Below are 12,273 nucleotides of genomic sequence, written 5' to 3'. Positions count from 1 at the left end.
AGGGAAGTGGAACTATCTAGAACTTTGATAAATAGCAAGTTGTGTGAGGTGTGTAGAACAAACGCCTTCACCTGCACCCCAAGGCTCCTTGAGGAGCCCAGAATCCCCACCACGCATTGAGGGGATGGCATCCCCAGGCCTCCACAAAAGGGGGGTGCAGAGTTCACTGGGCTTTTCCCCAACCCACAGGTGAGGACGACAGGGTTCTCTAAAGATCCTCTGCCAAGAGGAGAAGGCACAGGGTAACAAACTGGGCAGCACACTGCCTCATACTACCTCTGTCCACCCTCCCGCTGAACAGAGTCTGATGTAGAAATAAGGCCTATCCATTCAGAAATGCCCTGTGTCTATCCATCCAAATATACACACATGCTGTTTGGCCTTGGGAAGGACGAAGTTAATCCATACTTCACCAAGGGTAACCTTCAGAGCGAAGCACAGGCCACTGGTGCAATAAATACCATGCGTTACAATTATAATTATTTTTTTTTTAATCTTTCCAGATGACATCTCTGGTTTACAAAGAAGCCTGAGAGCTGACAGCCGTTCGCAAGCCCCAAAACTTTGAATCACTGATCTAGACACTGCTAGGAAACTAAATTATTTGAATTGCTCAGATGAAATGACCACCAAAAGCATCTACAAAGCTCCATTTATTCTTCAAATTGGGAGCTACTGAAGGAACTGTGTATGTTTAGTTTAGTTTCTTTCAGCCCTCACATCCTCTTGGATTTACTCACCTCTGAACCTCGAGAGCCCCCAGCACCTGGGACGCCCCTAAACATCGCTATAGGAAATTTAATAAACACGATATCAGAACAACTAATAAATGTCTGGTTTGGCCTCATATTTTCAGATTCAACTTTTGATCCTCCACTCTGTAGTTCAGCTGAGCTCTTAACACAAAAACACAGTACCTACTTCAAGAAGTGGCGAAAAATGAGAATCAAGTTGCTGTGCTAAAGCTGTAATTCTTGACACATCCAATTCCTGTCCCATAAATTATTTACATGTGACAAGTCTGTTCTGTACAGGTGCCACCCCCTGGTCAGCAAGATATAATGCGCTCCATCATTTAATTTAACAACACATTATTTGTAGCCTGAATTCAATTCATAATTGAAAATGGGATAGTGGCACAAAAAGTACAATAGATGTCACATTAAAGAGAGCATAGCTAAGGCTACAGCAAGAGGCATCAAGTATCTAACAGAATAATGTCATATCTTAGAAAAAGCAAAACCTGAGGTTTACTCCTGAGCATATTTTACATTTGCCATCACAGTTGCATTAATATAATTACCGTCTTGTGTAGCATCCACACATTTTCATAACCACTGCAGTCCCGATGCAGAGACAGATTATGTGAGATGCCTCAGAAAGTGCAACTTGTGAAGTGCGTGCACCTGTGAGCAGGAATCTACCGTGCCTCTTTAAATTATAGGCAGAACTGTCTCAAGTACTGTACAGCTCCTTCAAATTGGTAGTTCTTTCAAGATATACCAAAATGATACTGCAGAACAGCAAATGGAGGGGAGTAACTCATCCAACTGTGCAAACCAGGTTGTTGGTATTCCTGAAACACAAGCAAAAATACCGTCTAGCCACAGTTATTGTCAGGGAAAATATTTCAGATGTAAATACCTACACTGAAAAAAATCAGGTAGGATGCAATTGTATTTCAGTTCATGCCGGTGGGGATGAAGCCTCTAGGTGCTAACAATACAAGAGGTGTTACATAAGACTAGGTGCTTATTTTTAGAAGCACATTACAAAATTAAGTACTGCACTGGAATCTGTTGCCGAGCCACGGACAGTTACATCAACGCACACAAAGAACAACTGCTCAGCTGAAGCACGGCATTAGAAGAGATTCCAATTGGACTTCTCTCCTGCCAGTCCCCCCAAAACACCCAACAAGCTGAAACTAAGCAAGTTCGCTTGGATCCACCAAACACCACTAGTGATTATAAGCAGAGACACATATTCTAGGAACGACGGAACTCATAAAAACTGGTTTCCTGCAGCTTTCTTACTCTGTTGCTTAATATTTCTCCCACACCACGATGAACCCCAGCTTCCTTCCCGTTTTTCCACATCTCTTCCCAAGTCACTCTCTCACTCCTTCCTGCTCCAGGGAAGAGAGCAGTGGTGCAGACACTCTGCAAACCTGCTTGTGCTCCTAGGCTGCAGAACCAGTCCCACATCAGCTCCGAGCAGCTCTTCTCTGAGAGGCTGCAATAATTTTGACACGTTTCCTGTACCCAGTTACAATTTTATGAGGCTTGAAGGACCAGACTTTGAAGTCTAATTCTTTCTGACGAAAGTTTCCATGTATGTAAGTTCAATGCTTAATTTCTGAGTTAACTTTTAACTATGAACTTTACATATGTGCGTATACTTTTATATGCACACACTGCTGAGTGGGAGGGACAGGACAAATGAAGCAATCCCACAAATGAGGTAACCTGAGAAAAGCTGAATCAAAACCTCTTCAATGTTTGCTTTCTAAAAAAGCACAACACTGCAGAATGAAGTCAGCATGCGTTTCCCTACATCCAGCTTTGCTCTTCTTTCCTCACCAGCTCCCGTTATCAACAGTCCTCTCATTTTTACCTATTTAAAAAATAAAGTAAAATTACAGCTAACTTCACGGTCACGTATCACAGTGTTCTTCAAAACAACCCCACTTGAATATTGCCTCCCTTATTTCTTGCAGGCAGTCATGAAACAATCCATTAAGCACATCCTACTAACAGATTTTACTACCGCTGTTTCTTTGCTCGTAGCCTACACTATTCCCCTCCAGGCTCTCTGCTAATGACATTAATAGCATGGGGCCTGCAGATGATGCTTCATCTACTGAGCTTTAAAGCACACCTCACAAAAAGGTTCCGCTTTAAGAACCAGATGCAGGTACACCTTGGCATGTGTGAGCCCAGCGTTGCCGCAGGCAGGACTGCACACACACTGATGGTGAGGCACAGTTGCAGGTGGCTCCTCACAGCGGCTCACTCCTGTTTGCCAAGCAGGCCCATACCTGAGCATCCCAGTTTGAGACTTATCAAGTGATTGCTATAAAAACAAATTTACTTTAGTATTAGGAACCAAGCCTACAGTCAGGACCCTAAAAAAAAACAACACAAAAACAAAACATCAACAAGATTCATAAGAGGCATCCTTTAGAGTTACACATCTTTCAAAGGAAAGTGAAAAGATTAGGATCACGCTTAACATCAACATTTTGCAAATTCCTAATTAAATCATTATGAAAAATACTACTTGTCATCAAAGCATACACAGCTGACAGCCACAGTACGCACCTACCTGAGATAAGGAGAGCTCAGAAGAATACCAATTCCTTCCAACTACATCTTACCCCCCCAACAAATTCAGAATACTTCTTACATCCCCACTGACGACCCACTGTGTATGTTCTACATAACAGAGCTCCCACGAATCACAGTATATAAAACTCCCTTCTTTATCGCCCAAAGCACATCAGTCTGAAAGTGCCAAAAAATTTCCCCCCAGATAAACCAAAATGTCTGCTCCGTATCACAGCAGCACACAAACCCCAATTTGTTTCAAATTCTCACCATGAAATAAAACAAGATACTTATTTTAGTGCATAACGCTGACCTTAGCAAGTTTGATATTGAAGAATTCGCATACTAGAAGTGCGCATCCACATACAAACAATTAAGATTTCAGTACAAAATACTGACAGTATTTTCTGACGATGCTTTTGACATGTTGCAAAAGGTACATCACACAGCCAAGTATCAGCAACAGTACCGGCATCGCAAGAAAGTCAATAAACTATTCATATGAAATGTTTAAGGTTTTTTTACTGCAAAGAATTCTACAGGTTAGCACAACATTATACAAAACACATTCAACATTCAGAATCATCCATTACCACTTCAGCCTTGAATACACTGGACACTTAGTCTACTTGGTCATTTATAAGATAACCTGCTTCACAGCTCATTTTCTGCTTTAACATTTATATGCAACAAGTACTTTCTCAGTACTTACATCACTACCGAACAGTGGAAAACACCAGGCCCATCTGAGTGAGTCCCCTACGTGCCAAGGCAATGGAAGACAGGTTGGCATTCCCTTTTTTCCCCCATCTTTTTCATTCCCGGGCAACATTTCCTTCACAAGAACGGTTCTCAAAATTAGAACACGGAAAATGAATTAAAAATAGATACAAAGAATAATCAGCACCTCAAACGAAGCAAAGTTTTAATAAGCTGAAGATGGAAAAATACTATTCCACTGAAACCTGAAGGAAAAACTCATACAGATTCATATAGGCTGGATGACAAATGTACAGCCCACCAACAAAAGCATGAGTTATTTTGCTCCAGGACAGGAATCTTCAGACAATCCTTAGAAAGCAAAGATAAGGTATGATGATACTACGTTATCATTGCCAGTGTTACCAAGACAGCCTTAGAAAGACTTGTTTGCCAAGAAGTTGACTGCAAAACTAAACAATAAGAGTTTATAATTTGTAACTGTAGCAGTTGTTTTAATGTAATTAGTCATATGACTTCTTTTTGGTGCCTGGGAACCTCTTGTTTTCAATTATACATGTCTTTACATTGTATGGAAAGCGTCACTGCCATAAAATTCTGAAATGTGTAAGGCCAAAGAATACAAAAGCCACCTATGCTATTTAGTATAGGACCATTTAGTGTTTATAAACATTACTTTAACTACATACACTAACAACTGCTGGTATCTAGCTCCACAGAATCCTTCAAGCAACCAAGTGAAACATGGGAAAGCATTATCCCAATGCTCCAAACCAGAACTCAGCTAGAAATGGGTTCCATTACTTTCTGCTCACACATCACTTCGGGGCTAACTCCAGCAGACAGACAGCACTCTCTGCCTCCACCGCTCAGCCCCCGCCGCTCTGTCTGCTCAGTCAGAGTCACACCAAGCGCGAGTTTCCGTTTCATCTCCCACAAACATAGCAGTGTTTATAGTAGTTTTCATTTTAAATAAACTGTAGCTTTTTACAGGTCAGACTTCCATGTCCACCCATCGCTGATTTCAGATGCACAAAGAATTTGAAGGTAGAGCCTCGAATATGCTTTGAAAGTTACGGACTGCAATCAAAAAGAATTGTGAGATGGGGTACAGGATGATGCTAAAAATACCACCATGATGGAAAGCAGAAGGAAACTATGGCATTGATCAGAAATCCATCAATAAGTACAACTCTTGCAACATAACTCACCACAAGAAGGATGTGTCTGAAAAAATTCTTGATTATAATCAAGTTTTAAACATATTACACTTTGTAAAGAGTGGTCAGATACCAGAGCAAGCCAAAAGGAAAGAGTAACGCCCACGTTCCTGTAACGCTGCTGATCACCAAGACAAATTGAGGGAGGGAAGCACAGGGGGGCCCAACAGCCTCCTCTGGGGTGGGTGTCATCTCCATCTCGATTTGGGGCCCAAAGTAGCTCAGCTCTGAGCTAATACCAACTAGCACCATATGACTTCCAGCATAACGGTATAAATGAAAGATACAACACAAACTAAAAGCAATCTGAAAAGTTTATGATCTTTTGTTATTGCTGAAATAAAAGCATAAAGGCTGTAATTCCTATACAGAAATCTCTTACTGATTAGCATGGAAACATACGTTTGGAATACAAACACCTCTAAAAACAAATTTCCATAAGGAAAACTTCAAACACCCCACTGTGCAATAATTTCATTTGACACAACCCTTTCTATGCTGTTACAATGTTCCATAAAAGTAGATTGAGTTGTCAACATCCCAGCCTGAAAGCTCTGATGTAAGAGGTTAACTGTCAGCACACCAGTGGGTGCTTTTAAGTCAATGCGACTACCCACAAAGTTTCAGTTGTTCGTATGTTTTTACAGGAACCCAGGACAGGAGACCAATGCAACACACAAACACAGAACGTAGCTGCTGAAGCACAACAGAAAACAAACTAAGAAAATAAAGACACTCAACCCTTTTTGGGAAAGAACAAGTGAAACAGGTTGAGATGTCAGGATGAACTTCAAGATCTGCTACATAGAAGAATGTTTACTTTTTGTTGTTGTTGTTTTTAAATTTACTTACTTGCACCTCATAAACCCAGATGAGGCAAAGTTAATCCAACTCATGTTTCCTGCCCTTTGTCAAGAAGCACTGCCATTTGTGTAGAAACTTTATTATTTACAATCATAATAAAAATAATTTTAAAACTAACATTTAGAGGGTAATCCTTTACATTTGAGCCCAAAATACTACTGTGTTGTAATGGTGTTGTGCTTCTATAGAAGCTTTCTGCCAGTTTGCTAACAGTAAGCTAACATGCAGAAATATACAACAAATACGGCAAGGATTCTGCCAAGAAATTGAGAATATTTCTATTTATATATGAACAAGATTTTTGTTTGCTTGTTTTCATATTAAGTGCCTTTGAAATCTGTGTTCAACCACATTATAGCTTCACAGGAAGAAATAACCTCAAAGAAGTTAAGTACAAGAACCTACCTGAGAACCAAGACCGGGAGCGAAGGTGCACTTCTTATGCACCCCATAACAAAGCAAGGAAGTCAGCAGTTCCCTTAAGTTTCCAGATCATGTCAAAAAGGCAGGTACAAACAACACCTATTTTAACTAAGAGCGTACTTTAAATTATGCTCACTTCTGGAGTCATTAACAACTCTGCTAGAAAATATTTTGCACCTCCTTGTTATGGCACACGACTTGCTGAGAAGTACAGTGAGGTTACAAATCCTGCAATGGTCACAGCACAGCCTGGCCCTTGTGCCAGCACAGAAGTACAAAAACCACACAAAGGAGACTCAAAATGCAATAAAGTCTCCAACTTCTGTCTGGCCAGAAATACAGCACAGAAAATATAGCAAAAATAGTTCATGGAACCTACCATTGCCTGAGAGGAATGCCCAGCTTTTTAGGGCTGACGTGAAGACCAAGGCTTCCAGGTGCCATCATGCAGCCAGGGGACAACGCATTAACCATTCTGTTCTTCCCAGTAAATACCAATTCTCTACAGTTAGACTCTTTTAAAGAGGACTCAAATCATCTTTAATAAATTTCAATGGTTGGTGTTTTCTTCCTAGCTCTTATCCAAGGGTTTTTGCTTTCACTGCTGGTAGAATCAATCCACAGATGGGTAACAGTAATAATGATAATTCTGAGAGTTATATTAACTTTCTAGAAGAAAAGCACAGAGCAGATTTACCTGCTAACAAACTCTTATAGACAGCTTCCTGAAAGTGAAACAGAAACACTTGCAAGTCAGGTGGGTCAGATCCTGGTATCAAGTATTCAAATCCCTTCCTAAGATTAGAAGCAGTTAACACCTTCAAGTTTTTCACTCCAGATGAATTGTCATCATCAACAGCAGGAAGGTACTGAACACAGCCTTAAAGATTAAGAAACTGGACCTTGCAAGTCACATTCCACTAGAGAGAATTCCAAGCACCCCAGTGCACACCTAACAACCCATACAGGTCCAAGTAGAGATGCCTTTGCAATGCAAACCTAAACAATTACTCCGCTTTTGCAGGTCTTTACAAGTTTTAACAGCCTGAAACAAATCCAAGTTTCCAGAAAGGTGAGGATTCCCGCAGAGTGCTGTGACAGCAGTTTAAGCATCTCAACCTCCCTTCCCCAGGCCAATGGGTTCTGACAGAGCCCCCAGCACCACAGGGATACCCCATGTGCAGGGAAGCAGGAACACTGCCTTCACCCATGTGAGTCACATGCATATGCACACACATGAACAAGAGTGAGACACAGACAGTTCTGATCATCTTTTAGGGATAACATTGTGCAAAGTTGGAAACAAGTTTTCTGATAAAACAGCCTTATAGCTGATCCACACCTAACAGCTTGTTTTCACTATCTCACATTAAGACGACCACCAAAACAAAGTTATCTGCAACTTCATTGAAGAAAACAAATTAAAAACAAAGAAACCACCACCAACGACACAGAAATTCCAACCGGCTGTACGTGCAGGCAAACCCCTGCTTCTGTCAGGGACACAGCTGCAGCCCTACACCTCACGCTACAGGATACCACCCTGACCCACTGCCCCATGCTCCCCCCAACACCCCGGGCCGGACTGAGCACACCGTGCACGCAAGCAAATTCTTGCAGGGGATCACTCCCTTTCAAGTTTGTTTTACCAACACATCTGAGGGAATACCAAAACCTGTTTACACATCACCTTAACCGCCACCAGGAGGAGAGTGTAAAAGGCACACACACGCAAAAATATATATATATATATTAAAAAAAAAAAAAATAAAAGGAAAAAAAAAATCTATCTATCTATATATATATAATTTGTAAAAGGAAGCAGGCCGACGGTATCCCCGGCTCACCCCGTTCCTCACCCGGGGACTCGTTGGAGGCCCGGCGACGTAGGCCGCGAGGCCGCCCCGGCAGCACGGCGCCGCCCGGCAGCGGGGCCCGGCGGCACCCGGCGGCAGGCGGCACAGGCCAGGCCACCCCTGCGCCAGGCCCGGCGGGAGGTGGCGGCGGCGCAGGCGGAAAACGGAGCCCGCGCGGCCCTCGGACGGGCCCGGCAGGGGAGAGAGACGGCGGGCGGGAGCCGTCCCAAACGGGCCGCGGCAGCAGAGCGACGGCCGCGGGGGATGCGGGGCCCGAGCGCGTCCGGGCCTCGGCCTCGGCTGGGCCTGGAGCGGCTCCCGGCGGGCCCCGCCGGCCGCGGGCGCGGAGGAGGGCGGGGGGCGGCGGGCCGGGCCGGGCCTGCGGCTGCGCTCCGGGCTCGGGCGCCGCGCGTCCCCCCCGCTCCCCTCGGAGACAAAAGCAAACGGAAACCCGGCGGGACGGCCCCGGGCCTGCAGAGCCCCGCCGCGGGCCGCGCCGACGCCGGGCCCCCCCTCATCGGGCCGCGGGAGGGCTGCGGCGGGGATCGGGGCGGCGGCGGGGGGTCGAGGGGGGGCGGCCGGGGCCGGACTCACCGCATGAATTTTCTTGTCCCGCGGATCCAAGATGGCTGAGTATCCAGCACGGAGGATGCTGGGGGAGCAACCTTTACCCTCTGACCCGGCCGCCGCCGTGACCCCGCCGCTGCCGCCGCTCGGCCCGCTGCGGCGCTGAGGGGCGGGGAGAGTGCCGCGCCGCCCGGCGCTGCGGAGCGACGCGGGCTTGCGGGGACGGGAGGAGGAGAAGGGGGAAGGAGAAACGCGGCCCGCTCCGCTGCGCTTCCTCCGCCTCCCGCGGGAGACGCGGCCCTGCGCCTGGGGCCGGCGGGACACGTAGGCCGCGGGGCTGCCCCGCCGCTCGGCGGGGCCTGCAACAGGCGGGAACGCGGAGCTTCGCCGCTGCCGCGCTCGGCGCGCATCTTGTGAGGGCGGAGGCGGCCCCGCGGGTGTGCGGCCTTCGCCCCTTCTCCAGATCGAGCCGCCGGGGGGTCACGCAGACGTTCCCCCAGAGGAGCGGCCCGGCCTGTTGGTACGGCCTAGTAACAAGTGCAGAGGACATGTCCTGGTTCTGATGGAGATGCAGGATGACCTAAGAGGGGTCTGGGTCAGCAACCACCATCCTGATGAGTGCAAGTGTGTGAAAATCTGAATCTCCTGCGTTGGCGAGGTCACGGTGGACACACGGGCTGTTCTGCCCGCATTATGATTAAAATGGATGAGTTACCTAGATGCTACAACAGGAGTTTTTAGTTTATCACTGTGAAAATATGTGATGATATCATGTATGGGTCCAGTACAGCAAATGCAGGTGCACAAAATGCTCATAATGCAAATAATCCCTTTGAAATCAATGAGACAATGAACAGTACCAAAACTGAGCCTGTACACGAGTGTTTACAGATCGAGGCCAGTGATATTTGCCCAGCAGCTTCTCCATTCATTAATGGTAGTTCTTTTTTTAGTTTTGTTGGGAAATAATGATGAAGTTGTAAAATGAAAACAAAAAACTGACGTGTAACGCTTTGCCAGGAATAGTCATCATCTTTCAGTAACTCCACACACTCATTACCAGTTGGGTTTGACTTGGGACTTCAGTTGGTTACATAACACTAGGATTTCACTGAAGTCCTCTTGGTACCTGTGGTGATGCATCTGTTTAATGCTTCAAAATAATCTCTGAAGCTGATAAAGGGAACGTATTAGGCCATACATGCCGTGTTCCTACAGCTGCTACTTTTGACTTGATATATTTTTCTATGGTGGTGAGGCCTGTTTTGCTTCATTGCACCTGCTTAATTGAAGAGGTGTTCATTTAATTAAATGGCTGCTATGTGCTGGACACTCCTAATCCATTTTGAACCTTGTGTAGTTTGACCTCCTTGTGTGAATCTTCATCTACAATCAGATATGCGTTTGTTACTTTTAATCTCATTTAATTAAGCATTTTTCCCTATTTTTGTTGGGTTTTTTTGTTGTTGTTGTTGGTGGTGGTGGTATTTTGTTCTATATTTACTGATGTATTTTACAACCTAGGCTGATGCACATCAATTTTTAATCAATATAAGAATATCTGGAGGAGTTGGTCAGCAAACTTCTGCATATGACAACATAGGTGAAGGATGTACATGATGGCAGCATCTACAGAAGAGCTGTGTTGCAGCATGTTGCATGCTGCAGGCCCATGCAGTCAAGTGTTCCTTTGATTCAATTCCATGAGCATCATCATCTCCATTTGAATTTCCAGCTGGCCATTGCTTCTGCTGATATCCAGAGAGAGCGAAAAGCATGCAGCATCTGTCTGGAGCACTATTGGCACGAACATTTGGAAAGAGGGCACCAAGACAAACAAATGTACTTAGAATCCCCAAATGCTTTATCACTGTGGCTCTGTGCATTCACAGGCAAGCCTCTGCAGTGAATGTTCCTTAACTCCTGCTCTAGAAACATTGTAGTTGCTCTTTGGCCCCATTCAGCATCACTGATGGAGTTCGAAGGGAAGGGAAGGGAAGGGAAGGGAAGGGAAGGGAAGGGAAGGGAAGGGAAGGGAAGGGAAGGGAAGGGAAGGGAAGGGAAGGGAAGGGAAGGGAAGGGAAGGGAAGGGAAGGGAAGGGAAGGGAAGGGAAGGGAAGGGAAGGGAAGGGAAGGGAAGGGAAGGGAAGGGAAAGTGTCTTCCATGGCACTGTCCTGCTCTATCCTTTCACTCCTACAGGGTTTTCAATGGATTGCTGCTGGCAAGGAAAGCCCTAAATGTGCAGCTCTTTTACTTTTTAGTGTTTTAGTGTTAAAATGCATTACAAGGTATCCACACAGATGGCCCCTCATCTGCTGGGTTTGTAGTTTCCAGGGGAGTATATTGGGAGTGGGGGTATCTTTATCTCAGTGTAAGATGCTAATGCTACAGCTGAGAATATATTTTCCAAAAGAGAAGTACTGGAGAAACAGAAATATGTGCTCAGGAAGGTGCTAAATGACATCACCAAGTAAGGTCACCAAGAGGTGACAGGGATACTCATCTAATCTCAGCTCTCAGGAGTGCAGTCTGCAGGTGCTTCTCCAGGTGGTCATTGGAGAGCTGCCTGCTCAGGAGGTTTGTTTCTTATTTGAAACCATTAATTTATATTAAAAGGCAGTGTTTTATTTGGGGTGGGTTTATGTGTGGAGTTTTGCTGAGTTGTTTTTTCCTGTGTGATCAGCTGATGCAGTTAATATGAATGGATGACTTAGAACAGCCTCTCCACTAATAAAAACATAAACTGATGTGTTTAAGACTGCCATAATTAAAAGTTGATTTTAAGCTGGGAAGTAAGAGCTGTTACAGTGGCTTTCTGTCTGTTTGACAGACAGGCTTGTTTCCAAAGAAAGGTGCTCCCCCCTCAGTTAGTGTTAATGAGCACAACAGAAGAACTCTGGCCGCAGCAGATGATGGTGTTACAGGACAAAGCTGTTTTCTTCATCCTTTTCTCAGAAGTTGTCTCCTCTGCAGCAGAACTGCCAGGAGTGGATATGTATGTACTTGTACCTCAGCAGTTCACATTGGACTTGTAGTAAAGAAGGCTGTTGTACCTTGCTGCTCACATAGTGAGTGACTGAGTCCAGCAGTAGGCAAGGTGATCAAGTCCACGCAGCTCTGAGGGGCCACCTGGACCTGTTTTTCTCTAGCTGTTAGTATATTAAGTACCATAATGTGCAAGGACTGGAAGCAAACTGGCTATGTATGTACAGCCCATCCCACTCAGGTGTGTGCTGGTTCTCACTCACATGTTTAGACATGGTTCTTGGGAGCCATATACCTACCTCCTTTAG

The 12,273-nt window shown here is 45.1% G+C and overlaps 1 protein-coding gene across 1 annotated transcript in view; it reads right to left on the bottom strand.

Moving 5' to 3' along the window:
- CNOT2 (CCR4-NOT transcription complex subunit 2) overlaps positions 1-9,214 on the bottom strand; it is an 87,622-nt gene extending 78,408 nt beyond the window's left edge. The window contains exon 1 of the mRNA XM_072332652.1: positions 9,007-9,214. The gene's annotated coding sequence lies outside the window, so the exon portion shown is untranslated. The remainder of the gene's footprint in view (positions 1-9,006) is intronic.
- Between the last annotated feature and the right edge of the window lie 3,059 nt (positions 9,215-12,273).

The sequence above is a fragment of the Excalfactoria chinensis genome, chromosome 1, assembly GCF_039878825.1.
Source record: "Excalfactoria chinensis isolate bCotChi1 chromosome 1, bCotChi1.hap2, whole genome shotgun sequence".
Classification (NCBI taxonomy): Eukaryota; Metazoa; Chordata; class Aves; order Galliformes; family Phasianidae; genus Excalfactoria; species Excalfactoria chinensis.
The sequence above is the reverse complement of the archived record's forward strand: the minus strand, read 5'-3'. Positions and strand labels throughout refer to the sequence as shown.